Raw genomic sequence first — 27,333 nt, 5'->3', positions numbered from 1 at the left:
CCTTGATTAGATGAGTCAGAGTCAGTTGAATTCTCGGATGAGGATGTCCCATATGTCGAGCCACCAGTTCTTCCATTGCGATTGAATTAGCATGCTTTGAGCTCACTTTTAGACCCACAGTTATTTGTTGTTCTTAAATACTTGTGTGGGGGGTATAACTGTGCTCAGGTCTCAAAACACTTCCCTTGAACCCTAGAATAATTGCTTGTTGATTGTACATCCTGGGTGCTCAACAATTTGTGAAGTAATGACTGGAGGCCACAACCCTTTTCTTTGAGAAAAAGACCTTCTTTGGTCTATTGTGAAATGTGCTCCTGAGATCATTGTCTGATCCCAAATCCAAGAAGTCAGTTCCTCTGATGGAGCAAGAAGCAATCAGTTGTTCAGATAAAGTAACACTGGAATTCCCTGCAAATGCAGATGAACCACAACCCATTGTTCTAGTTAAGACCTGTGGGCAGATTTGAGACTTAGAGGGCTTAACTCTGAACCGCAAATGTTGATTTTCTACACAGAAACTTAGGATCTTGTCTGTAGTGGATTCAGCAAATGGGCGGTGTATCATCCATGAGGTTAAATATTATCGAAAAGTGTTACAGAAGAATAAAAAAAAATCCTTTGTCAGGTCTCTGTCTTGAATTCAATGCTTTGTACTAAGATGTTTTGGTCCTTTAGATGGGTTAAAAGACGAGAATCCTCAGATGCATTCTGGACTAGAAATACTATGGAATATACTACTAGACCTCTTCCTTGGACACCCAAACAACTGCTCCTTTCAAAAAAAGCGATACAAAAGGGGATGATGGACGGAGCTTTTGAGCAAATCAAACACTCACCCCTAGTCAACTGATCTGGGTTTAATCCATCACCATTCTTTAGCTCACTCAGCCACCCCAGTTCAGACATGGCCATATGCAAATCAGTCTGATCCTGTGCCTCATGGGAACAGTCCAGCCCGAACTGCCAAGCCATGTCTTCCCTGGACCAGAAACAAGCATCCTGGGACACATGCACTATGGTGCAAGCATGACTACATTAGGGGCAAGATTGTTTTTGTGCAGGAAGGCATACCATGTGTCAAAACATTCCCTGGTGGCTCTTTCCTCTCACTATAAGTGCTGCAGAATCCAGCACACACTGAAAGAGGAAGTAACAACGAGACAGGTAACAAGGAGAGATAAATATATTTCCCCTTGTCACATCTCTCTATGATAAGTAGATCCCAGGCTTACTACCTTAAGTAAACCTGGAATTGCGTCACATTCCTGGAGTGGATGCATGAGCACACCCATGTTCCACCTATGGAATGCCAAACACAAAGAAGCACAGCAAGCCACTGTTTTGTGTTACATTTCACGCAAATCAGCTTTGTAAATCAGTACTATCATTTTGCATCATGACCGCACCAAAAAAGTGGCACAACCACAATGTAAAATTTTAGTAAATATGTGCCTAATGTCTTTTATCAGCTGTGCCCATTCCCTCATCAGTCTATCGAAGGACCTTGTATTCAATGCCTTCTTCCATTAAATCAATATGGTGTTGTTAAGCAATATTTCAAACAGAAGAATCCGCGGGTCCAATTAGACCTGCGGATTTTTTTGTTTGAAATGTAACTGTTCTGGGGATTTAATCCGCGCTGGTCTCTAAACCATTCCCTAAGACCCTATACCCAACATAGTGTATCGATTGTTAAGCAATATCCAGAACCCTCCTGATCACAAGTCATAGTTGTAGTGTTCGGTGACCCACTATGAACCTATCACTGGGTGTGATCTACTCCTGAGCTTACCCTCTTGACGTAGATAGTGCAGAACCAACAAAACCCTCCCTGGACAATCCAACAACAGCATTCCCCACAAATAAGGGTTGAGTCTTAAATGCATCCTGTACATACTTTAATACCAGGAAGGGGTGGACTAATTTGCTTATAGCACCTTTCCCCTCCTCCCCCCACCTGCAACATAGTCCTGCACCATGAAAGCTTCGCGTACACTTGTCGGGTTTGCCTATCCAGGTCTGTTTTGTCCCGGTATTGATCATCTCAACAGTAGCACTGGTCCAATCTTACCACCCACTCTCACGGGGGAGTGGTAGTCATCTCTTCCAAGGTCTGAGTCTAAGTTATCGGTCTTTGATTCTGAATCTGAAGGCCCTGCTGAGAGTCCCAGGTAACTTCTCAATTTTTCCTTAGTTTCCCAGATGGTCTCCTGCACACCTGAAACTTATGCATCTGTTCCATCATCTTGGGAATTGAAACCTGGTACTTTTGAGGTCTCTGGTGTGCCCGTTCCACTGCCCCACCCAGTCATATGCCTCTTGACGTTGTTAAAGAAAGGGTCCTGTCCACCGCTAGATTCTTCAAATTGGCCAGGAATTGTACCATGTAAGGTAGTTGTGTTTCACTGTTAAGAAGGACTTCCGATGAGTTTGAACCACTATTGTGCAGTCTTGAAATAGTGACACCTGGTTGTTTTTGACTCACTGGGAGATGACATGCCTGGTAGCGCTGCATCTCTTCCTCTATAACTTGGCAGAAGCGCCACTACCTCTTCTAGGCACTGTACCTGGTTGAGGGGGTGTTTCAGGTTCTCTGTGACCTTGCTCTACTGATAAGAATTCAGCAAGGCCCTTTGGCGCCACAATCATCTTTCATGGTAAAGCTTTGTTAATGTTAATGTTACTGGGCACTTGTAGAGTGCGCGGCTACTCCCAGGAGTGTCCTGGTGCTAGGAAAACGAGAAACCAGTGACAGCACACATATATCTGCTGTTTATTGTGAAAAGAGCCAGGTTTTTAAGCCACGTCTAAAGCTGAGAAGATCCTGAGCCTAGCATAAGAATGAGGACAGGCTATTCCAGAGTCGAGCGGCTGCCACCTGAAAGGAAGGTCCGCCCAGACGGGACCGGGAAAACATCGGAACAGTTGAGAGCTGCTGTGTGGAAAATCTAGATGGAGCATACTGCTGTATTCGGTGCCTCAAGTATGAGGCCCACGTATCGTGAAAGGCCTTGTGGGCCAATGACAGGGCTTTAAAAGTTGTCCTCTTACACACTGGAAGCCAATGAAGAGACTTCAGGTGCGGAGTCATGTGTGTCCGAAGGCCAACCATCAGTATGGCTCTTGCCGCTGCATTTTGCACCACCTGTCATCGACCCAAAAGATAGTCAGGAAGGCCTATGTACAGGACATTCACATAATCAAGGCAGGAGATAATCAATGCTTGGACCATTGTTTTCCTATGAGAGACTGGGAGAAGTCTAAGAAAAATCCGCAGCATTTTCAGTAGTCCAAAGCAAGTGCTAGCCACTGCTTGAACCTCAAACTTCATGGACCTGTCAAAGTCCAGTTTCACTCCTAGATCTTTGACGGTGGTAGCTAAATTAGCAGGGGGAGACTTTTTCTGTGGCCGCCAATTGCGCTATTCCTCGCCCGGGCTGTGTCCCAAAAAATTATTTCTGACATCAGAATTACACAACAATTTGTTCTGTTTAAACCAAGTAAACACCTTAGACAGGCAGGTATTTATCATGGTCCCATTCAAGGGCATATCCTTTTCGCAGGTAAACAGTAGCTGTGTATCATCGGCGTAAGATATTACTTTAGCGCCGAATTGTTTGGCCAGAAGTGCCAAGGGTGCCATAAACACATTAAACATGGTGGGGCTCAAGATAGAACCCTGTGGGACACCAACATTCAACAGGGGAATAGGGGCAAAAAATGGGGGGGACCCGACAGTGTGCTGGCAGCTTTCCAGATAAGAAGTGAACCACCGAAGAACCGTGCCACCAATGCCACAGCCTTGAAGTCTCTGCAAGAGAAGGGCAGGGCTTTCCGTTCGGCACTTCAGCACTTTCACGAGGCTCCCTGTGCGGTAGCTCTTACTTCTCGCCTGACTCTTTCCAAGACTTTCTTCTCGGCTCTCAGGATATTACTTTCAGTTGCTACAGAGTGGCCTTTGTTTTGTGTTACTTCTTTAGTGTCCTTAACTGCTGCCACGATATCATCAACTTTATCTTGCTCTTAGCTGTGAGTGTCAGCATCAGCTGAGTCAGCAGCCTCAAGCTGAGTGTTATTTTGGGCCGCCTGGCGCATTTCCGGTGCTGATGCTGCCGCTGACTTCCCCATCGCACCCCTCGTGCTGCAATCGTTTGTTTCTGTGAATAGAATGTAGTGGAAACCTTATTCACTACAAGTCGCTGCCTTAGTTGCTTTCTGTCCCTAAAATGTTCCCTCAATATCACCATGAGCAACTCTCTGGTGTAGAGCAGTGCTTTAAATGAGGGGGTCCTTTCAAGTACTCAGTGCCTCATTTATGAAAAGTGTCACATCCCTGCGGTAAAATAGCGAGGCAACACTTTTCAGTGCACCCTCCCTGCGACACCAAGGACGCGCCATATTTACTGTACAGCGCACCATGTTGTAAGGATTGACAGATTTATTAGGGAATCTTGGTGTATCTGTCGGCGCAAAATAGACGGTGGAGTGTGTCTGGAAACAGATGCAACTCCAGCAATGTGTGATAAGGCCTTCGCCACCCCTTACGCCTCCTTCAAGCAGGCACATGGATTTGACGCAGTGAGGCCGTAGAATTATTGCAGTGAAATCTCATAGTTTTTACTGCAACACTTCTACGAGCCTTTTCTGCACCGGAACGCCAACACTGCATACACTATACCTGACGCAGGTGTAATGTACAGCAGGGGCTTACAAGGGGATGCATATGCCTAGAAGCGTCACTTTGTAAATATGGCGCAGTGAGGCGCATTTTTTACCCTGATGCAGCATCACAAAAAGTGACACAACGGTGATGTAAAGGCCTCATAAATACGGCACTCAGGGCCTACACTTCCTGCACAAAAAACAATCCTGCGCATTACGCAGCCACCCTTGCACCATGCTGCTATTCAGAGCGCAGTGCATCAGTGCAAGAAGAGAGCGGACATGCTCTAGATCTTTGCAATTATGGAGCATTTCTGCTTTCGCCCGTGCACGCAGCGCAGAAAGCTCCCTGGCTGGCCCACGTTGCATGAAATAGTATTAGATATGCTCCTCTATGTGCAAAGGTGTCTTCTTTTGCTACTCTGTGATGTGTTATAAGAGTTGTTGCTAGGAGTGCCTAATCTTCTAAGAGCACTCCGGGCAGGGGCGTAGCTTCCATTGGTGCAGTAAGGGCAGTGGCACCAGGGTCCAGAGGCATAAGGGCCCACTGAACCTTGCTTATTGCGGTATTTTATCTTTCAAAGAGTACATAGCTGGTAGTTACTTTGAGAAGGGGAAAGACCACTCTGAACCTCTCCCACAAGCCAGCCACTAGTAGCCCACATACATAGTTGTTGAAAGTAGGGTGGGGTGCTGCAGCAACCCCAAGTTAATCATAATGGGGTAAATGTGAATGAGCAATAAATATGGCTTTAAATTTAGGGGAAGATTTACAAGCCCCTTGCGCCACTTTTGCGTCACCTTTAACATGGGAAAAGTGACGTAAAAGTGGCGCAAGGGACTTGTAAATCTGCCCCTTAGTTTCTATCTTGCCACATTTGATGTGTGTTCAAAAACAAAAGGTCAAATGTCAGCCTATGTGTTCTAATTGTTGCTTTTTCTTTTAAAATGGAATTTTGTGTTAGCTTTTCTTTCTCTGACTTCAAAGTTAGAAAATTTTGGAAAGTGAACTTTTCCACAATCTTGCCTGGTATACGGAATCTGAAAGGAATGCCTGTAGGATGTCAGCGTTTACTAACACACAACAACGTTTAAATACCTGTAAATGAACTGCACAAATATTTCGGAATGAATCCGTAAGTTAAGAAAGCACAAATGTAGCACTTTTTTTTGTAATTCTGAAGTGTGATTGAAACAGATTTCAATATCAAAATAAATCAATAGACGATTGTGCACAATAGAAATAATCAATGGCACCTGTTTTCCACACTATACCGTTTGTGCGCTGCGTAGTTTTATTAGTAAAATGTTATGTTTGAGCAAACACTGGCCATTTCTGTGGAATATGTGCTGTCTGTAAATGGCAGTGGGCAAGCACACTATGCTTTAGAGATATATTTGTGACAGTGTGCTCCAAAATGCACCACTGGATACATACTACACCCTTACCACTCTGCTGAACGCATTTGCTATGCCGGTGCTTTGTGTGACGCTTGCATTTTTCACAATGCCCGTGACTTCATTGATACAACATTGATGGCAGCACCCCCACTCTGCAGTGGCAGCTCCTCCACTTAGGCGGAGGAGCGTCGCCCCACTGCTTTAAGAGCAGTGCAGCAAAAAAATGAAATGATAATAACCTATGCATTATAATTTTATTTTTCACTACGGGCTGGGTTAGGGCAGGGCTGGGGTTACAGTGGAGGAGTGGTTTGCCCATTGCAAGTGCTTCTTGGGCTGACAAAACAGTCATGCGCACTTTGCATCTTCCCCACCAGGCTTACAATACACAGCCTGATGAGGAACATGCAAAGTCTCACAGTCCCTGTCTGTGCGTTGAACCACGGTGCTTAGACCAATCACATTGCAGCGTTGTGATTAACTTAGGGGAGGGAGCCTTTGTGCTTCCAGCTTCCTTCAGCTATGGAAGCCGAGGAGAAGGTGTCTGAAGGGACCAATGGGGAGAGATGTCCGGAAACAAAAGGTAAGTGGATTTGTCTTTACTCCCCCCTCCTTCCCTCCTGTGCCAGCCCTGTCCCCTGCCAGCCGACACTGCTACTCTGACAATTGTTCCACACCACTGCCCCCAGCACGGCAGTAATCCACCACCCCAGTGAAGAAAAAGATGAGCAGGCAGCGAGCGTACTGGGTCAAGCTCACTGCACTTCTGCATCCCCAAGCACCAGTGTTCCACCGGTACCCTAGTTTTATTGCCTTTGCAGTTCACATGATTCTTTCTTCACCCTCTTTGATGTCTGTGCCTGTGGCTCTTCTGTGACAACCCGCAAAGATGGAAGAAACTCCACTCCCTCTGTCCTCAGGTATAATCGCAGAGTTGTAAAGGTGTTGCTTTCTTGATTCTCTGCCAGTGCCTCTGGAGGCCAGCAGGACCATAGAGGTCCTCTTAGAAGCAACCGCTAGTCACTTGCATCCAGCACTCCAGTCTGAGGGGTCAGTTTATCGGCCAATGCTGCATTAGAAAAAAAACAACAGGGCCATATTTACTAAGCCCTTGCTTGCTCTTGCATCGCTCTTGCATCACGCAAGGCTATGCAAGGGCTTAAGTGAGATTTACTACTCCGCGCAAAACCACCTTGAGTGGCCATCCATGGCTTAGTAAATCCAGAGTAATGCAAAGTCGCATTAGGAAAGGCGTTCCAAAGGGAGCACATGGGCATTCCCATTCATCTACCCATGGATTTTGATGCAACTTCAGATTTATTAACGGTAGTAAACCTGGGATTGCATCAAAATGGCACCCCTTCCCAACAGAGGCATAAAAAAGAGAAATATCTTAATTTCTCCTCATTAATTCCTCTGTGTAGATGTGCTGCATTCTGGAGCAAACGGACAAAGAGCAAAATGCCTCTAAGGATAGTTTTTGTGCAGAAAGGTGTCCCTTCTTGTACAAAAACAACACTACTCATAACACAGGCACCATTGCAGCATGGCGCAAGGGTGCCTGCATTGGTGCTAGGCAGCACAAATTAAGCCAGGGCAGTGAGAGCACAGGAATGTGTCATATCTTAGTAGATATGGTGCATCCCTGCTCTCTCCCGTCACACAGCACACAGCAGCATTTGATAAATCTGCCCCCCGTTTGTGAGTGTCCCAGGGAATGTTATCCCTGGAGCTCCAGCAGTCGAAATATCGTTAACTGGAGCATTGGAATGTTGAGAGGTCCTCTGAAGACACTACAGTGACTCGGGACTAATAATGTCTGGTTCAGGCCTTCTGCTCCAACATTACAATGCTTGCCTTTCTGTTTCTCCCTTTTTAATCTGTAACATCCTACCCTCAGTGGGTGATACTTTCTAATAGACTCACACCCCTTGTGCCTCAGGTTATAGAGGACCCTCTCCCCTGTTATGGACCGGGCCTGTGGCTCAGGCCTATACCTCCGTTCAGGACCTTTAGCAACCAGTATAGCCCTCAGCAGGAGGCAATAAGGCTACGTTTGAACATTGGAATGTTGGGAGCTCCATTGAAAACAATGGAGTGCTCTGGGCTTATAATGGCTGGTATAAGCCCGGAGCTCCAACATTCCAATGCTTCTTTGTTCACAGCTTTTGCTGTGAACAAAGGCTTCAGGGAGCCTGAGGGGATTTCAATCCCCTCGCGCTCCCTGAAGGCTTTGTTTTATTTCTTAGAACATTCTGCCCTCTAGTGGCAGAATGTTCTAATAGCCTTATAACCCTTCGTAGCCTGGCTATACCGGCTATTAAAGTCCTGCTGCCTTGTTAAAGGCCCTCGCCTTCGGCTCGGGCCTTTAACCCTGAAGCGGGCCTTTAATAGCCGGTATAGCCCCTATGGCGGGCTATAAGACTATATTATGATTTTTAAAACTCTGGATATATGCAGGGTTCCTGTGAATACAGGGTGGCCAGCGGGAGCTGAGTAGCATACATTCATCTCTTGTTATCTTTATATTTGATGTGATTTTCCTGATGATTTATAATCTCATCCAAATCCACATTGTCTTACAGGAGGCAAGGGAACTATACTCGATTTATAATAAAGAAGAGTTTGAAGATGGTGTCCCAGAAGAGAGGATGGAGAAGGACAGGAAGTGTTTCGATGAAGAACGTGGTTGTTTAGAAAAACAGCAAGAGTGGGAGGGCTTATCAAGTTAAAACAAAATTTGTTTGAGTATAGTAATAGCTATGTTTTTCTCCTCATTCTCACTCTGATCACAAGATGTGTCACCCGAGGTGTGAATTTTGAAAATCCTATTTGCTCAGCCGAAACCATGTAATTGTTATTTACTTATGGAAGACATCTACACGCTCTTTCATTAGCTCCTCAATGCACCTGTTTTTATTTTGGTGATAATCTATTTATGTGATCGGTACTAGAAACTTCTGTGACACTCTATGTATTTGTATCTCACCTTCTATAACAAACTTGTCTTCATTACTGGTTTTAACCAATTTCCTTGTCAGTTTGCTCTGAGACATGGAATGGTTATTTTTGTGCAATAACCTCTTTTGCAGATTCAGTCTAAACATGAAGCCGAGGGCTAGATTTAGAGTCTGGTGGACAGGGTACTCCATCACGAATATTGTAGAGTCCATACACTGTTTACTAAAGCCTATATACACCCATTCTATTCTGAGTCAGAAGGGACCATCGGTTTCTTGACAGTGACAACCACGTTGGCAGACAAAAGTCATCTGGGATTGCTGAAATGCATTTACCACAAATCCAGATGACTTGTATTTGCTCTCAACTAATTCTGCTTTCTACTAATCAAGGGCTAACCCCAGAAACTTTGTCTAGAGCTAACAGCACTATCTGCACCAACTTTGGTGAAAAACTACAGCAACCTTGAAGTAATTGTACCGCATTTACCAGAATGCAATGGGGTGAACTGTGCTGGGATGAGAGGCAGTTGGCTGCCTTCCCCCTCAGGTCCAGGAGGGTGTTTAGCTGTCAGTGTTAGCAGTATCTGGACCATTGGTAGGGCGAGATTCCAATCCCTTGGAGTAGTCCAAATGAGAAAGCACAAGCATGGGGGTTACTTGCAGTTAAAAATGGTTTTTAAAAAAGTGGGAGAAGTCAGAGACCAGCTTATCCTATTTCTTAATTGACTTTTAATGAGAAGGCAATTTCTGCCCACGAGTGTAGGGGTAGCTGGGCATAATGCCAGCTGCTGCAGGTGTGGGCTTCATCTGGGCTGGGCCATCTACAGATGCTTGTGGATTGTGAGCTGACTCCCATCTGGAGTCCATTCAGTGGTCCATCCAGGGGGCCAGTGGGCCATGGTTCGGATCTCTCTAGATCTTACCCCCTAGTCTATCTTTAGTTCTTAAGAGGACTCCACCTCTCTAACAAGTTCCAGGAATTGGAGAATCTTGCAATCTTCAACCCCTCATTTTTTATACCAAATAAGCATTAGAGAGTTCCTGTTCTGTGGTCAGAGCAACATTTTTCTGCTTCCTCTTCATGCGTGCAGGAAGGCGTTTCAGAAATCCCACGAACAGATATTATCGAAGGTCAAATCTGACCTCAGCTCTGATGTTAGTAGGGTTGGGTGGACCGGCTGCTCCTGGGGGTTCAGTGAACTAGCTGCGTCAAGCCTTAGTGCTCACCACGAGACAAGGAACCTGGAGCCCATCGCCGGACTCTGAAGGTGAGTGCAGATCCTGCGCCCATTCAATTCTTGGCCTCTGGAATTGGAGCGGTCCTCTCTAGTGGTCGAGAGATGTGTTTAGTCTCTCTGCCCTTTGATCATTGGACTTGTTATTTTGTTTTGAAGCGCCTGTGTGAGATCATTGAATGCATAGCTGGTGCAAGGTGCTAAAATGTGGGTTCTGGCCAAATGCCTCAGTGACAGCATGAGTTGCCTCACTATCTGTTTGTGTTCCCCAAACCTGTCCCCTAATCCCTTGGATAAGTAGAATTATAATTTCTATGTGTGCATTTTCAGAGGAGAAAAGAGCACTGGGGTCACTGCCTGATCCCGAGCATTCACCGTTTTCCATAGGATCCTCCATAAGGGATCAATCATCCTGGTGACACTGGCCCAAGAGCAATAGGACCTGGTAGTCCAGGGTCCATCCTTTTAATGGCACTTATAAAAATGTTTGCACTGGGAACAGTTTAATTGCATATTAATAAATGTATTTTCTGTAAAAGCATTATGGTTGCATAGCTTAGCAGTGCACAAAACGTTTCTTTTCCCATGAGCACTGCTGATGACACCATTGGCTTACGCCCATTGGTGAATATGGCTCTCCACAATTATTAACCCTGTTTCGCAATACAGCGCTGCAGGTTTCAACCCAGCACTGCACAAAATGTACTAAATTTGGGCCTCATTTTGGTAACTCATTCCCTTGCCATAGGTGATGAGGAACCCAGAACTGCTTCAGACCCAGAGTGGTGGTCCCAGGTGCTCACTATACAACCGCTTGGAGCTGGTAGGAAAGGTGACCTTCAGTCAGCTGGGGATACAGGATGTAATCCTGTTTGGGGATCCTCCAGTTCTGTCTGGTTCTCTCTATTTCTATTGCACAATAGTATTCTATGGCTCACCAATGTGGTTATTTGGAGGCTGTTCTGGGTTAACACCACCTGGATCCCGCAGGATTCTCCCTCCCATATCATCATGCTGCTGCCAGAAATGTTTCTCCATCCTTGGGAGGGAAGATGGTGCTGACTCTGACTCCAACACAGTAGCAAAGCCCCCTTCATCCAGCCCCACTGATTCTGCCTGGTGCCCATAGTATCATTCCCTTCAACATCCTTCTCCCCACCCAGCCCAGCCAACCAGATGCCATAGACTGGCCAAACTCTCTTTCTCAAGGATGAAAGTCCCATCTAGAAGCATGGGCTTCCCATGTCCTTCCCACCTTCCTCCCAACCCTTTCCAAGGCTGGGCAGAGGCTGGGCACATGCCTCCATCTATCTTCTGATTTACTCTCACCTTCAAGGTTCTGCCACACCTTGTTCAGATAGGCCCCCCTGGTACCACCTGACCTCCCGCGCCTCGTCTCCAGGTCGGTCGTTCACCTATGGATGACCAGTCGTGTTTACATGTCTCTTCCACTGAAGGTACCCACAGTGCTCTCCAGACTTCCCTCTTCAGTGCACTCTTCACCGGCTCTCAGTTGCATGTGTAGAGTATAAAAACATAAAATAAAAGAATTAGAAAGAATCAAATAATTCAATAAAATAGTTAAAATAATAAAATAAAAAGTATAAAGATGTTCTGAATGGACTCTATTTCTGTTTTCTCAGTCCCCCATCCCATAAACGTCCATGCTCTGTTGGCCCTTAAGTAGGTAGGCGTGTGGGCACTTTATGATGCGGTATCCGAAGACCCAAGCATTGCTCCTGGTAGCCTTACAAGGAATGAGTGTGACTGAAGGTCTGCTGGAGAGAGCTGTGACCCTCCTCTGCCATATCCCAGCCACAGAGGCACACTATCTGCAAAGCCCTGTCCATTCCTCCCTGCATCATGCCAGCCTGCTCCTTCATTGAAAATGGAAGGGTAGATGGTGAGTAAAGGAGGACGGCAGACTGCTGTAAATAAAGAATAATAGGCAGTAACCTCATATAGCGCCCACTAGGATTTGCCTGGTTTATAGACGCTGCACCATTAGTAAAGATGTGTGAACGACTTGCAGGACACAGGTCTAACGCCTGACACGGCTTGCCCCATTGTCAGAGCACAAGTTATACAAAAGCAACAAGTATTGTTATTTTTAGTTGTAATAATATTTGTTGTTTACACCACTTATGACCTCATTACAAGTTGCCTGCGGTTGTATCCCTCGGTGGGGGAAACCTCTACAGGCAACAAGAGATACAGTGGTTTCCAGATGTTGGTTACAGTAACCAGGCTAGTCCTGCTGTGTCCAGAACTGCAAGGTGGGGTTTCATCAAGTGCGGAGGCCCAAACAGGATAGCTAATGGCAACAGAAAAAGGCACATTATTCGTCCCGGAATGGGGAATGACATGCAGAAAAGGACCTGGTATTCAGGGTCTGCATGTTATTCCCCATTCAAATGGGAATAGCTTGTGACTCCCTGTAACTTGGTGTGGGAACACCAGCATGGGCCATAAATTCCACCTTTCCCACCGTTATCTGCCCACCTCGAAACATGCAACTCGTAATGATGTCCTTAGAACTTTAGAAATGGCAAACGTAGTTTAGAATTAATGTAACCAAAAACCAATATGTTAATATACACAGGAGAATTTACCATTCCATTATTTACTAATCGATGTTATATATTTGTTAGGTCACCTCCAGCACATGATTTTTCCACAGCAGTCGGAGCTCACCTCGTACCACTCATGTCCCTTTGCCTCCGCTAGATGGCGCAACAAAGCCATTTTTTTCCGTACAGCTTCTATTTCCTATCTCCAGGAAGTGGTCACTGTGTCCAGTGGGCAGTGCCCATTCCCGACCCGGTTCAGGGTCATAATGTCCTACCTCATATCCCCCTCAGTTGTTAATCAGTGGCGGCTGGCACGGTTCGGGTGACTCAGTGGTCACAAGTAGCACTTTCCCCTGAGATGGGACTTCATGTTCAGGAGAAGAGGAGCTGAGGGATCATCTTTGGCTGTACCAGTGGATCCAATCTGGATGAAGACAGGTTCATGCCCATGGGTGGAACTGGGAACCAATCACAAGACACTGAAAGTGATCCTGTCCTTGATAGGAGAGCAATGAAGAGGAGTTTGGGAGAACTCTGCCAGTCTGGCTGCTTGATTCTGGATGACTTGGATTTGATAGGAATTTGGAAAGGTCTAAGGAAAGCACACTGCTCTAGTCCAGGTGGGAGCTTAATATAGCGGGCATTTCACCCGCCTGCTGCTGCCACTGAGAAGGGGTATCAGTTTCCGCAGTGATGGAGGCAAAAGTACCAAGCAGTGACCATGAAAGATTGAACAGAGGACTCAGTTAGGGCTCAGTGGGCAGCCTGTCCCCGGCCAGGTCAGAGAAAGCCTGGAATTCTGCTCTTCTTGCATTGGATCATCCAGAAATATCTAGGGATCCCCTCCAGACTGGCACATGGAGTGGAGCAGTCAAGGTCTTCTCCAGGAGATGGGCGGGGTTTAGACACTCAGGTACAACATGCCTCAGAGGGCAACACGCAATAAACTCACTGTCCAGTTAGATCAAATACTAATTAACAAATTAGATATTTGTATGCAGGTATGGAAAACAGAGCAGTAAACTTCATGATAAACACATGCCTAATAGAACATTTCTAGTCCATTTTGTGCAAAGACACAATGCACAAAACTGATTATAGTAGTTACACCTTAGGAGCTAGCACAACAAAGAACATAAGGTGGGATGTACGTTGTTACAACGCATGCTTTTACCATGCATGCTGTAACAACGCAAGTTTTAAAAAGCATACCATTATAACGCATTACACTGGGGGGTGCTGGATAGTGAATATTTTAATTTACTATTCCAACACCAGTCCCCGTGGACACTAGGGATGGTGTTGGATAGTAAATTAAAACTATTCCCTGTCCTAGAGCGCCCCCCAGTGTAATGCGTTGTAATGGTTTGCGTTGTAAAGTCTGCGTTGTAATAGCACTGTGTGCTAAAAATTGCGTTATAAAGGTTGCTCCCCCATAGGGTGTGATGGACAATTTTATCACAAGGACCAGCTATTGAAGCTGCTTGACAAGTCAATGCCATATTTGGTGGTTCGGAGAGTTTTAAAGTTTGACTATGGTTTTCTATTACATATTTCCACCAATCAGAGGTAGACATTCAAGACTGGTATCCAATTGAATGTGATCTATCAGCCCTCTGTGCCACTTTGCTTCTGACCTGGGTGTACAGCTTCATACTCCAGCAGGATTGAACTCATGTTGTAGGCTGGGATATCGCAGAAGGAATGTCGAGTGGCCACAATATGGTTACCAAGGTTTGGAAAACCAAAATATTGAGGAGGTAAGTACACAGAGGGAGGTATAGGTTTACTATTCTTAACTTCAAATCTACATACCCTGCAGAGTGAGTTATAGAAATCTATACATATTCACCTGTCGATGTTTTGGTCCGCGATATTCTGGTCGTGATATTGTGGCACTCGATAGTCGTTCCGTGACATTCGGACTCACATCTTGAAGTGATTTGTTTGAATAAACAAAATAAATGATCCCAAAGTTCAGTAAAGTCCCAAAAGCACAACCAAACCAAAAGATAGTTCCTAGCCAAGTCTTCAGGCCACAATACTTTGGTGTAGTGTCCATTTAAAATGGTCTCCATGGATCCATTAGTCGGTATTAGAGGCTCTCTATCGCACTAGTCACAGCCACAGAGAGGACCAATCAGAGGGTCAGCAGGACACCAGTCAAAAGAGGTGGGACTGGTGCTGCATAGAAAGAGCATGCACAGCAATGTCTCCTGGAGGAACACAAACTAACACTCAGTGATCTGTGGGAACTGGACCTTTTCTGTCAGGATTTTCATTCGACAGGGTACACAGTGGGCATACAGGCTTGACTAGTAAAAGCTGACAACTGTGATTTTGGGGCTGTGGCCAACTTGAGTTTTACTGATGTATTTGGAATGGTTAGGCTAGGGCCAGAAACAGGGCAACCTGTTGCAGCAAACTGAAGATAATCTGAAGTGCTAGGGTGAAGACAAAAAACCTCAGTGACACTCAGGGGATGGGAAATTGGATATACGGGATCTCCTTGAATCAGAGGTGGTACCAGACACAGCATTGTTTTTAGAAGGTAGTTAACTTCACTGACCTGTGCAACATGCACCACTTGCTGAGAAGGTGAAGCTTTGGTTCACATGCCTGGCTTTAATCCTCTCCCCCCCCCCCCCACCACTATCACTCAGCAGGACCCATGCTGGGCAGGGGGAGGATACAGCAGGTCCACCGTACTGCACTCCTTGAATGCAACACTGCAGACCACCGACCTCTGCCCTTGCAGTTGTTTCTAATGAGCATGTTGGCCACTTGGTCTGCAGGATCCTCCTGGCACCTAGCCGGCTCGTGGTGGGCATTGCAGCCTCCTCTTCTGCCAGGGCGAGGACAGTCTCATGACCTCTCCAGAGTCTTGATCTGGAAGGGAAAGGGCCACCAGAAACCACCTGCCCATAGCAAAGCTCTTCTCTGGGTCGGTGCTTCTTGAAGACAAGACGGTTTGCAAGTGATGGACTTATTATTATTATTATTATGTTTCTTATATAGCGTCAGAATCGACCCCCGAAGGGGTATCTCCGCGCTTGCCTTGGGAACCCGTCCTGGCTTTTCCCTGTGAGATAGCCCCTACAGGGCATCCCCAAGGTGAAAGCCAGGCATCCCGCCGCAGGGGGCCGTTGTGGAGATTAAGCAAGCTTAATGCCCAGAGTTGCAGAGTGTGAACCCATGATTAGGTCAGGCACTGAAGCGAGAATTATCGAGTCCATGGACATTTGAGCTCAAGACCCTGCCGCGTCGGGAATTGAACCCTGGTCCCGGGTCTGACCTCTGCTTCAGGGTCTGCCTGCTCTAACCAGTGAGCCACACTTCTCTGAGGAAGCCATTGGGGGGGCATTGGAGGAAAGCCTCCCAGTCAAAGCACCCGCCTCCATTCAAAGTCCAGGGGATCCCTGTGGATTCTCCCCTGTCCTGGAAGGCAGGAGGGCTTGGACATAGCTGGCCATTGTGTGAAAACCTGGATTGGATTCAGGCATCCACAGCCAAGGTACACTGGTTGCTCAGCAGTGCTCAGCACATCCCAGGTAGGGAAAGCAAGCTCAGGGGTATTGGTGACAGAAATTGACTTATCATGAATATTTATAATCCTCTGCCCCCTTATAGCTAGAAATTGCTATATTTTTGAATCAGGGACCAAAGGCAAAATGTAACCACGTTTTAAAGTCCACAGGAGGATAAAGGCACCGGTACACAGCAAAATATTGAGTAGGAAATATCGACCTACCATAATATCGAGTCTGAAATATCGAAGGAGCATAATATCGAAGTCAAGAATATCGTAGGACAGAATATGAACCCAAGGTAAGTAATATCGAAATTCTTAATATCGATGTAAGTAATATCGAAGTTAGTAATATCGATAGCATATATATCGATGTTACTAATTTCGATGACGCTAATATCGATATTTGTATTATTTTACAGTTTTTTATTATGTATGTGTTATATGTTTAATTTAAGTATTTAAAATAATTACTATTATATGTGTATTAATTTTATATAATAATAAATTAATTTATAAGAAAATTGTATGTTTTAGTACCGGAGCGGGTTGTGGGTTTATAGGGGAATAGGGTGGGAAGTAATTTAATTATGGTAAATTGATTATTAATTAGTAAAATTTATTAATAAATTATAATTAATTGGTAATTATTTGAAAATAATAGGAAAATAATTGTAATTAATTTATTAATTGATATATATGTTCTGTAGCGGGTTGCGGGTTTATAGGGGAATAGGGTGGGAAGTAATTTAATTATGGTAAGTTGATTAATAATTAGTAGGATTAATTAATTAATTATAATGAATTGCTAATTATTATTAATTAATTGGAAAAAAAATTAATTGATTAATTGATATATATTTTCTGTAGCGGGATGTGGGTTTATAGGGGAATAGGGTGGGGAGTAATTTAATTATGGTTAATTATTTAATAATTAGTAGGAATTATAAAATAAATTTAATTAATTGGTAATTAATTTTAATTAATATTTAATTAATGTTAATTATTTGCTAATTATTTATCATTAATTCATAAATGCATATATGTGTTATGTTGTGGGTAGTGGTTTTATAGGGAAATATGGTGGGAAGTAAAGTAAATTTAATTAATTATTAATGTATTAAAACTAATTGTATTGCTAATAATATAATTGTTAATTAATTATTAATTGGTAATTAAATATTATTAAATGGTATTATTTTAAATTAATTTTAGGTAAAATATATTGTGTTTTATAATTAAGTATAGGTATTGTATATTGATTATATTTATTTAATAGTTTATTTTTTTATAATTACAAAAATCGTTTATTTATAAGTATGTTATTTTAACCCTTATACTATCCAACACTTTCCCTACTGTTGCACTCTCTGGAGTTGGAATAGTATTTTTTACCCCTACGCTATCCAACGCTTTCCCTACTGTTGCACTCTCTGGAGTGGGAATAGCAATTTTTACCCCTACGCTATCCAACGCTTTCCCTACTGTTGCACTCTCTGGAGTGGGAATAGTAATTTGTACCCCTATGCTTTCCAACGCCTTCCCTACTGTTGCACTCTCTGGAGGGGGAATAGTAATTTTTACCCCTACGCTATCCAACGCTTTCCCTACTGTTGCACTCTCTGGAGTGGGAATAGTAATTTTTACCCCTAGGCTATCCAATGCTTTCCCTGCTGTTGCACTCTCTGGAGTGGGAATAGTAATTTTTACCCCTAGGCTATCCAATGTTTTATCTACTGTTGCATTCTCTGGAGTGGGAATAGTAATTTTTACCCCTACGCTATCCAACGCTTTCCCTACTGTTGCACTCTCTGGAGTGGGAATAGTAATTTTTACCCCTACGCTATCCAATGCTTTCCCTACTGTTGCACTCTCTGGAGTGGGAATAGTAATTTTTACCCCTACGCTATCCAACGCTTTCCCTACTGTTGCACTCTCTGGAGTGGGAATAGTAATTTTTACCACTACGCTATCCAATGCTTTCCCTACTGTTGCACTCTCTGGAGTGGGAATAGTAATTTTTACCCCTACGCTATCCAACGTTTTCCCTACTGTTGCACTCTCTGGAGTGGGAATAGTAATTTTTAACCCTACGCTATCCAACGCTTTCCCTACTGTTGCACTCTGTGGAGTGGGAATAGTAATTTTTACCCCTACGCTATCCAACGCTTTCCCTACTGTTGCACTCTCTGGAGTGGGAATAGTAATTTTTACTCCTACGCTATCCAACGCTTTCCCTACTGTTGCACTCTCTGGAGTGGGAACAGTAATTTTTACCCCTACGCTATCCAACGCTTTCCCTACTGTTGCACTCTTTGGAGTGGGAATAGTAATTTTTACCCCTACGCTATCCAACGCTTTCCCTACTGTTGCACTCTCTGGAGTGGGAATAGTAATTTTTACCCGTACGCTATCCAACGCTTTCCCTACTGTTGCACTCTCTGGAGTGGGAATAGTAATTTGTACCCCTACGCAATCCAACGCTTTCCCTACTGTTGCACTCTCTGGAGTGGGAATAGTAATTTTTACCCCTACGCTATCCAACGCTTTCCCTACTGTTGCACTCTCTGGAGTGGGAATAGTAATTTTTACCCCTACGCTATCCAACGCTTTCCCTACTGTTGCACTCTCTGGAGTGGGAATAGTTATTTTTACCCCTACGCTATCCAACGCTTTCCCTACTGTTGCACTCTCTGGAGTGGGAATAGTAATTTTTACTCGTACGCTATCCAACGCTTTCCCTACTGTTGCACTCTCTGGAGTGGGAATAGTAATTTTACCCCTACGCTATCAAACGCTTTCCCTACTGTTGTACTCTCTGGAGTAGGAATAGTAATTTTTACCCTTACGCTATCCAACGTTTTATATAATTAATTGAAAAAAAATTAAATGTTTATTTTATTTTTTATATTACTTACATTTTATTTATGTTATTGTTTTATGTTTGTAAATGTATAAGTAAATTTGAATATATTTTATAAATTTTTAAATTAGTAAAATAATTAATACTTATTGTTTAGTACATATATATTATATATTTACTGTATATATTTAATTAATGTATTATTAATATATATGTATTATTTATTAATTTTAAACATTATTAGATACTTTTAAATATGTATATTTTATTTATTAGTGTTATATACTTAATTTTACATTTATATATTAAAAGAAAAAAAATCGATATTTTTAACATCGATATTTTTTACATCTATATTATTTTTTCGATATTTTTGTACTTACCATGTTGTAGATAGGATGTCGATATTTTTGCCCTTGATATTGTTGACTCGATATTCTTGTAGGTCGATATTTATGAGGTCGAAATTCTGTCAGTGATCCGATTCAGCTGCCATAAAACATCAGTCTCCCACTAGCCCAGTCTGAGGGGTCAGGATCCACCCTTGGAGATGGGTTAGGAGATGTGGCTCTGTTGTGAAACCTCAGAGCAAACATACCTTCAGTGATCTCACAGATTATCAAGACAACTGAAGGGAAACATAAGAGAGATAAAAAGGGCAACTCTGGTAGGTGGGAAACATCCTTTACTCCGCATGCGTTACAACGCATATCATTGTCCCACATTTTTTACTCTGAAAAAACGTTTACAACGCAGGGCTTTACACATCAAACCATTACAAAGCATTACCCATTACAGCGCCCCAGTGGCGTTAGAATAGTAAATTGCATTGTAATGGACAATGCGTTGTAATCATTTGCATTGTAAACGTTTTTGCGGAGTAAAAAACGTGGAGTAAAGGCACGCGTTGTTAATGGGTGTGGAGTAAAGTGCCCTATTCGTGGTAGGTTTATTCTGCTTTTCCAGGCCATGCAAACTCTTCTGTTCCTACAAACCATGACCTGGCACAGTGCATGGAATTTGGGTATGCCACTTTAATTAGATGGCATCCCTTGTCTCAGTCTATGTTGTTGTTAAGCCTGTCGGTGCTGGTAACATTAGTACTTGCTCAAGTCTTTTTTGGTTGGCTTAGTAGAGATGTCATGCGTGGCATACGTGATGAATGGAAATATGAAAAACCGGAGTTTGCTTAAAAGGATTTTCCTGAAACAGCCTTTCATCTTCCAAATGTTGATAAAAGGAGAGCATTGAGTTGGTTCATAACACCCAGGGGCATATTTACAAGCCCCTATCGCCACAGGAACATTACTTTTTTTAATGTTCCTGTGGCGTTAGGGGCTTTGCCTTATTTACAAGGCATTGTTGAGCCACTTAACGTGGCTTAATGCTGCCATGTAAATAAGGCATCCTTTCGCGCTATACTTAGCATGAAAGGGTGGGCAATGAGTGTTGCGGTGGACGTTCCATTGCAACACCCATTGATTTTGACGCTGCCCCATATTTACTAGGGTGGCGTAAATATAGGGCAGCTAAGCAAAGAGAAAAGCGTTATTTCTTCTCGTGTTTGATATTTCTATGTGTGCTGCACTGTGCCGCACACATAAAAACAGCAAAACGCAATGAATGATTGTTTATGTGCAGGAAGGTATCCCTTCCTGTAAATCAACCATCACTCCCACACCGCAGGCCCCCGGCACTATGGTGAAAGGGTGCCTGTGTTGGCCCTAGGCAGCTGAAATCAGCACCAGCGTAGGGGGAATCGCAGGGCTGCACCATATTATTGTGACTATGGTGCAGCCTACTTTTCAAAAGTGGCGGAGCGCGGCGTTAAGCGAAGCAGGCTAACACTGCGCTCCATCACTTTTCTTGTAAATATGCCCCTCACTGTTTAGAAGTTAAGCACAAAACAGGCTTGATACACATGCAGCATACAGTAAAGAGTTTATATGGAAAAGACCAGGTTGTTTTATTTACTTTTTTGGCAAGGGCTTACGGCCTGATTCATGAAGCTAAATTGCGCTCGCAATAGCTGCGAAAATGCTATTGCGGGCGCAATTCCCATAATCGAAATTCACCATGAAAAATGCGAATTTGCAAACACAGAATTGCGAAATCGCTAAAAGATTCGCAGAATCCCGGCAGTAGACCATTTGCGAATCGGAAATAGCGAGAAATCACGGATTCTGCGAAAATAATAGCGAAATCACAAATTCCTCGCAATCGGGATTCATGACAAATCGCAATTAGCGAAAAAAAACAAAATCGCATTTTGCGAGGCGCAATTTAAGGACAACCCAAAGCAGGTGGTAACCATCAAACCCATAGTAAAAAAAAAATTGAAAAACCGTTGGCCTATCAGCAACTGGTGCTGGCCTGCCCAAACACACTTAAGGAGAAGCAGCATCAGCATAAGGAGCGTCACAATGCCAGGAATGTACATGGTGGTCAGGCGGCGAAGGCTACAGCGAGCAGCACGGAGGAGACGCAGAATCCAGGCCAGGATCTTCCGCCAGCGGGTCACCCTGCTGGGCCAAAACAGAGAGCAAATTTATGCAAAGTACCGCCTGAATGGGGCAATGATCATCAAGCTAATTCAGAACCTTGACCCCCTGATGCAGCACCCAACAAGGCGGACCAATGCCGTGCCAACACATGTCCAGGTATTGTGTAGCCTGCACCTCCTGGCCTCCGGGAGCTTCCAGGGGATAGTTGCGGCTGCTGGGGGGATATCCCAGCCCACCATGTCCCGCTGCCTAGGGAGTTTCCTTGACGCAATGCTGACCCAGCTACACCACCACATCAAATTTCCAACGAGCCAACAGGAATTGGATGAGACCAAGCTTCAATTCTACAATGTTGCGCATTTCCCACACGTGATAGGATGCATTGACTGTACCCACATCCACATCTGCCCACCAGCTGCAACGGAGTACATGTACCGCAATCGCAAGTCCTACCACTCCCTCAACATCCAGATGGTCTGCAATGCAAGGACATACATCACGGACATAGTGCACAGTACCCGGGGAGTACACATGACTCATTCATATTCCGGCACAGCGGCCTCCACACACGACTGTCCAGGGGAGACTTTGGGGAAGGACACCTACTTGGTGAGTACACTTTGCCCACAATGTCACAGTGCGATGAAGTAGCTGCGCTACACAGGCACTCACCCTCTGCTCCTCTCATTCAGGTGACAGTGGCTACGCCCTGCGTGAATACCTCCTCACCCCATACCTCAACCCTGCTACACCACAGCAACGGCGTTACAACGTATCACACATACGCACAAGGAGTTGCATTGAGAGAACTTTTGGGCTACTGAAGAGCAGATTCTGCATACTTCACAAGACAGGTGGGGCCATGTACTACAGTCCTGAAGTGTGCTGCCGCATTGTGGCTGTGTGTGCTATACTACACAACATTGCTACCAAGCGCCGGATGGTACACAGACAAAATATCGATTTTTAAATATCGATATGCAAAAATATCGAAGTTTAAATATCGAAATACAAAAATATCGAAGGTAAGTAATATCGATAGTCTAAATATCGATATTGGTATGATATCAGTAATATCGAAGTTGTAAATATCGATGTTAATAATATCGAAATTAATAACTTTGATGTTACTAATATCAATTTTTAAATAAATATAGTGTATATTATATTGTATTTATTATGTTTTATTATTTATTTTTAATGTTATTTTATTAAATATTGTCTTTTACTACTGTAGCGGGTTGTGGGTTTATAGGGGAATAGGGTGGGAAGTAATTTAATTATGTTAAATTAATTATTAATTAGTAGGAATTATTAATTAATTAATTGAGAATTAATTTTTAATTAATTTATTAATTGATAAATATGTTCTGTAGCGGGTTATGGGTTTATAGGGGAATAGGGTGGGAAGTAATTTAATAATAATTAATTAATTGATATATGTTTGTACATATTTTAATTATTAATTAATTGGTAATTAATTTCTATTAATTAGTTAATTATTTATTATAATTTTTAACATATTAATAATTATTAATTAGTTTGTAATTAATTATTATTAATTATTTAATTACATTAATTATAGTGATTTTTTATATATATAATTTATTGTTATTCTTAATTAATTGTGCAAAATAATATTAATTATTAAATTAAATTAATTACAGCAAATGTGCTAATATATTTACTTTATTGTTATTGTTAATTAATAATTAATTGGTAATTAAATAATATTAATTAATTTTGGGTACAGGGGTATTTTTAAGGTTCAGGGTCAGTTTTCAGTTCATGGGTAAAGGGGTATTTTTAGGGTTCAGGGTCAGTTTTCAGTTTTTGGGTAAAGGGGTATTTTTAGGGTTCAGGGTCAGTTTTCAGTTCATGGGTAAAGGGGTATTTTTAGGGTTCAGGGTCAGTTTTCAGTTCATGGGTACAGGGGTATTTTTAGGGTTCAGGGTCAGTTTTCAGTTCATGGGTAAAGGGGTATTTTTAGGGTTCAGGGTCAGTTTTCAGTTCATGGGTACAGGGGTATTTTTAGGGTTCAGGGTCAGTTTTCAGTTCATGGGTAAAGGGGTATTTTTAGGGTTCAGGGTCAGTTTTCAGTTTTTGGGTAAAGGGGTATTTTTAGGGTTCAGGGTCAGTTTTCAGTTCATGGGTAAAGGGGTATTTTTAGGGTTCAGGGTCAGTTTTCAGTTCATGGGTACAGGGGTATTTTTAGGGTTCAGGGTCAGTTTTCAGTTCATGGGTAAAGGGGTATTTTTAGGGTTCAGGGTCAGTTTTCAGTTCATGGGTAAAGGGGTATTTTTAGGGTTCAGGGTCAGTTTTCAGTTTTTGGGTAAAGGGGTATTTTTAGGGGTCAAGGTCAGTTTTCAGTTTTTGGGTAAAGGGGTATTTTTAGGGTTTAGGGTCAGTTTTGGGTTTTTGGGGTACAGGGATATTTTTTGGGTTCAGGGTCAGTTTTGGGTTTTGGGTAAAGGGGTATTTTTAGGGTTCAGGGTCAGTTTTGTGTTTTTGGGGTACAGTCGTACAGGGTAAAAATAAAATAAATTTAAATTAAATCAATTAAATGAAATAAAAAAATATAAAATTACATTTAATTATTAAGATTTTAATTTATTTTAAATGTATATGTATTAGTTTTAATTTTTTAATTATGTTTTAATATTTTTATTAAATATTTGTAACATTATATGTATTTCATAATTATTTTTACAATATTATTACTACATTTAAAAAAACGATATATTTTTAATTACGATATTTTTGTACTACGATATTATTTTTTCGATATTTTTGTACTTACCTTGTTAGGGATAGGATTCCGATATTTTTGATTTCGATATTTAGTCAGACATTCGCGCCGGATACCTGTCGACATCTCTGGCAGTGAATTGGAAGGGGACGACCGGCCACCTGCACATGCGCGCCATGCACGCGGGGAGAACCCAGCTGAAGGCCACAGACGCCGCAACCACATCACAATGAACAGTTTCTAGTGCACCCTCTCCCCTCACCCAACAAATCACAATTGCATGCAAAATTTATGAATGACACAACGCCAATGTGTGATGCTAAATTAAATATTATTGTTTGAATCACAATAATGGTTCCAGTTGCCATCCTTCCATTGCAAACAGTATTTCAGCATACTGCTGCGTCCAATACACAGGGCAGGCTTATGTTCAGCCTGTGCCTGTACAAGTACAATTCAGTCAGATGCGCCTCCGGCGCGAAGCGCCCGTGCGCCTCTCCGGCTCATCCTCAGCCACCGCACGTGTCCCTGCAGTGGGCCTGGTGTCTCAACGCCCCTACGTGTGAGGCAGAGTGGCTGCTCACACTTGATGTGCCCTCACTGGCATCGTCACCCCCAACAGTGACAGGTAGAGCAGGGTGAAGTGCCATCACGGCAGTGGTGAGGTGCTCAAGTACCCTGGCCACATCCTCGCAGCATTGAATGAGCTGCTGCACCAGGGACCGGCGCGATAGCTGCAAGGTGGCATTGCCAATAACATAGTTTGACCGGGTGTAAGCCGTCAGCCGGGTCAGTAGCTGACGGTGGCGGCGGCGGGCCGTGTTGCGCTGTGAAATCATAGCAGCTGTGTTGGCCTCCATGGCTGCAGTCATGCGGGCCATCCCCTCCCCCACACCTGCCATGGCTGCCGTCATGCGGTCCATCCGGTCCCCCACACCTGCAACATTGCTGCCAATGTTATACAGCTGCAACTGTATGACCCCTTGCCGGCGTGCCTGCAGCTGGTGAATCCGGAGCATTCGACGTTCGACACTCATGCTCAGCAGCCGCTGTCCATTCCCCCTCCTGGTGCTGGGAGCATTGGTCTGCAGGCGAGCCCTGCCATGCCTGCTCTGCTGGCCTGCCACAGTGGGTGGCCGCTGTGTCGCCGCTGTCGCGGGACCTGATGTGGTTGCGCCAGCTGCTGGTGGAGTCAAGCTAGGCATTGCGGATGCGGCAGAGGCTGGAGGAACAGTGGTAGTGGGCCGGGCTGAAGGGGTTGGTGCTGCGGCAGACGCTGGAGGCTGTGTTTGTAACGGCACCTCCTCGTCATCCTGTGCTTCCTCATCTATGTGCAGCCTCTCGCTGTCGCTGCTGTCTGCGCCACCTGTGAGGGGAAGTGGACGTTCATTACTTGCATGTATCTGTCACACGTGCAGTTGCTACATGCATGCTGGGTGACATTCCCTGACTGCCTATGGCATTGCGTACTTTTGAACCTGTCTGGCTGCATTGGGGTACTTGTACATTGTGGCCACACTACATGTCCCACAATGCTTTAGGGCATTACCTGATGTGCACCAATGGCATGACTTTGGAACATTATGGGAGGCTATAGGGTCATGGCCATTCTTAGGGGACAGGGTCGCAGTCGTAGCCACTTACCTAGGCTCTCTTGGGTGGGGCGGGATGAGTCCAATCGGGTGACTCCAATGCACGCCTCAGCCTCCAGGGTGTCTTCAACGCGATCCTCCATGGGGGTGTTTGGAGGGACTGTAGGTCCTCCCCCTCCAGTGGCCAGGGACTCTCCCAGCCTCTCGGCGACCTTCTCCTTGGCACGACCTCGGAGGTCGTACCACCTTTTCTTCAGTTCATCTAGTGACCTGTCGGCCACACCCACAGATGAGTCCAATCGGGTGACTCCAATGCGCGCCTCAGTGTGTCTTCAACGCGATCCTCCATGGAGGTGTTTGGAGGGGCTGTAGGTCCTCCCCCTCCAGTGGCCAGGGACTCTCCCAGCCTCTCGGCGACCTTCTCCTTGGCACGACCTCGGAGGTCGTACCACCTTTTCTTCAGTTCATCTAGTGACCTGTCGGCCACACCCACAGAGTTCACTGCGGCCGCTATCCCGACCCAGATCCTGCGCTTTTCCTGCTCGGGCACCCTCCTCGACTCTCTCCCGAACAGTTTGGAGTGGTTCTCCACCACCCCTTCAATTAGGTGCTCCAACTCCTGCTCTGAGAACTTTAGTTTTCTCTTGCGCCCAGTGGTGTTGCTGGGCCCAGGTACTGCCTCCTCAGCCATTGCTGCAGTGGAGTTGGAAGTGGTAGTCCAAGGTGTCCTTGCAGGAGCTCTCTCTGTTGCAGACTCGAGGTCTGCCTCACTGTGGTGAATGGGGGTGGGAACTGGCTGCTTCCTGGTTGTGATGTCATCACTGTGCTCGAAATGCGACTTCCCGTTTTCCCGATCTCGCGATTTTGCGATCTCGCTTTTTGCGATCTCGCAATTAGCGATATCGCAAATCCGACACGGATGTTGCTGAAAATTGCGATTTTTCTGCGATTTTCGATAATCGCAAACGGTTTTTGCTGCCGCGTGTGATTCACTTTTTTTTCTCGCTAAACATCATGCATACCGTTCTGCGATTTCTCAATTGCGATTCGCAGTTAATCGCTATTTGAGAATCGCAGATTCCGGTTTTCATGAATCAGGTTGTTAGTACTTTAGAGTATTTCCTATGGCTTTCATGATTGTTGAAATTAGCGGGAATCTGCTGGGTCTTTTTATCTTGCACTTCCCCCTTTTGTGCTGTTCTTGGCTCCCTAGATAGTTAGGGGCCCATTAGGATGTAGGGCGTATCGTCACCGCCCACATGGCG

General features: G+C 44.3%; 1 protein-coding gene across 1 annotated transcript in view; it reads left to right on the top strand.

Moving 5' to 3' along the window:
* Positions 1-10,157: 10,157 nt before the first annotated feature.
* The window catches only part of LOC147706466 (C3a anaphylatoxin chemotactic receptor-like), a 41,965-nt gene continuing 24,789 nt past the window's right edge, over positions 10,158-27,333 (top strand). Inside the window, exon 1 of the mRNA XM_086932977.1 lies at positions 10,158-10,294. The gene's annotated coding sequence lies outside the window, so the exon portion shown is untranslated. The remainder of the gene's footprint in view (positions 10,295-27,333) is intronic.

This window comes from Lissotriton vulgaris, chromosome 7, assembly GCF_964263255.1.
Source record: "Lissotriton vulgaris chromosome 7, aLisVul1.2, whole genome shotgun sequence".
Lineage (NCBI taxonomy): Eukaryota > Metazoa > Chordata > Amphibia > Caudata > Salamandridae > Lissotriton > Lissotriton vulgaris.
The sequence above is the reverse complement of the archived record's forward strand: the minus strand, read 5'-3'. Positions and strand labels throughout refer to the sequence as shown.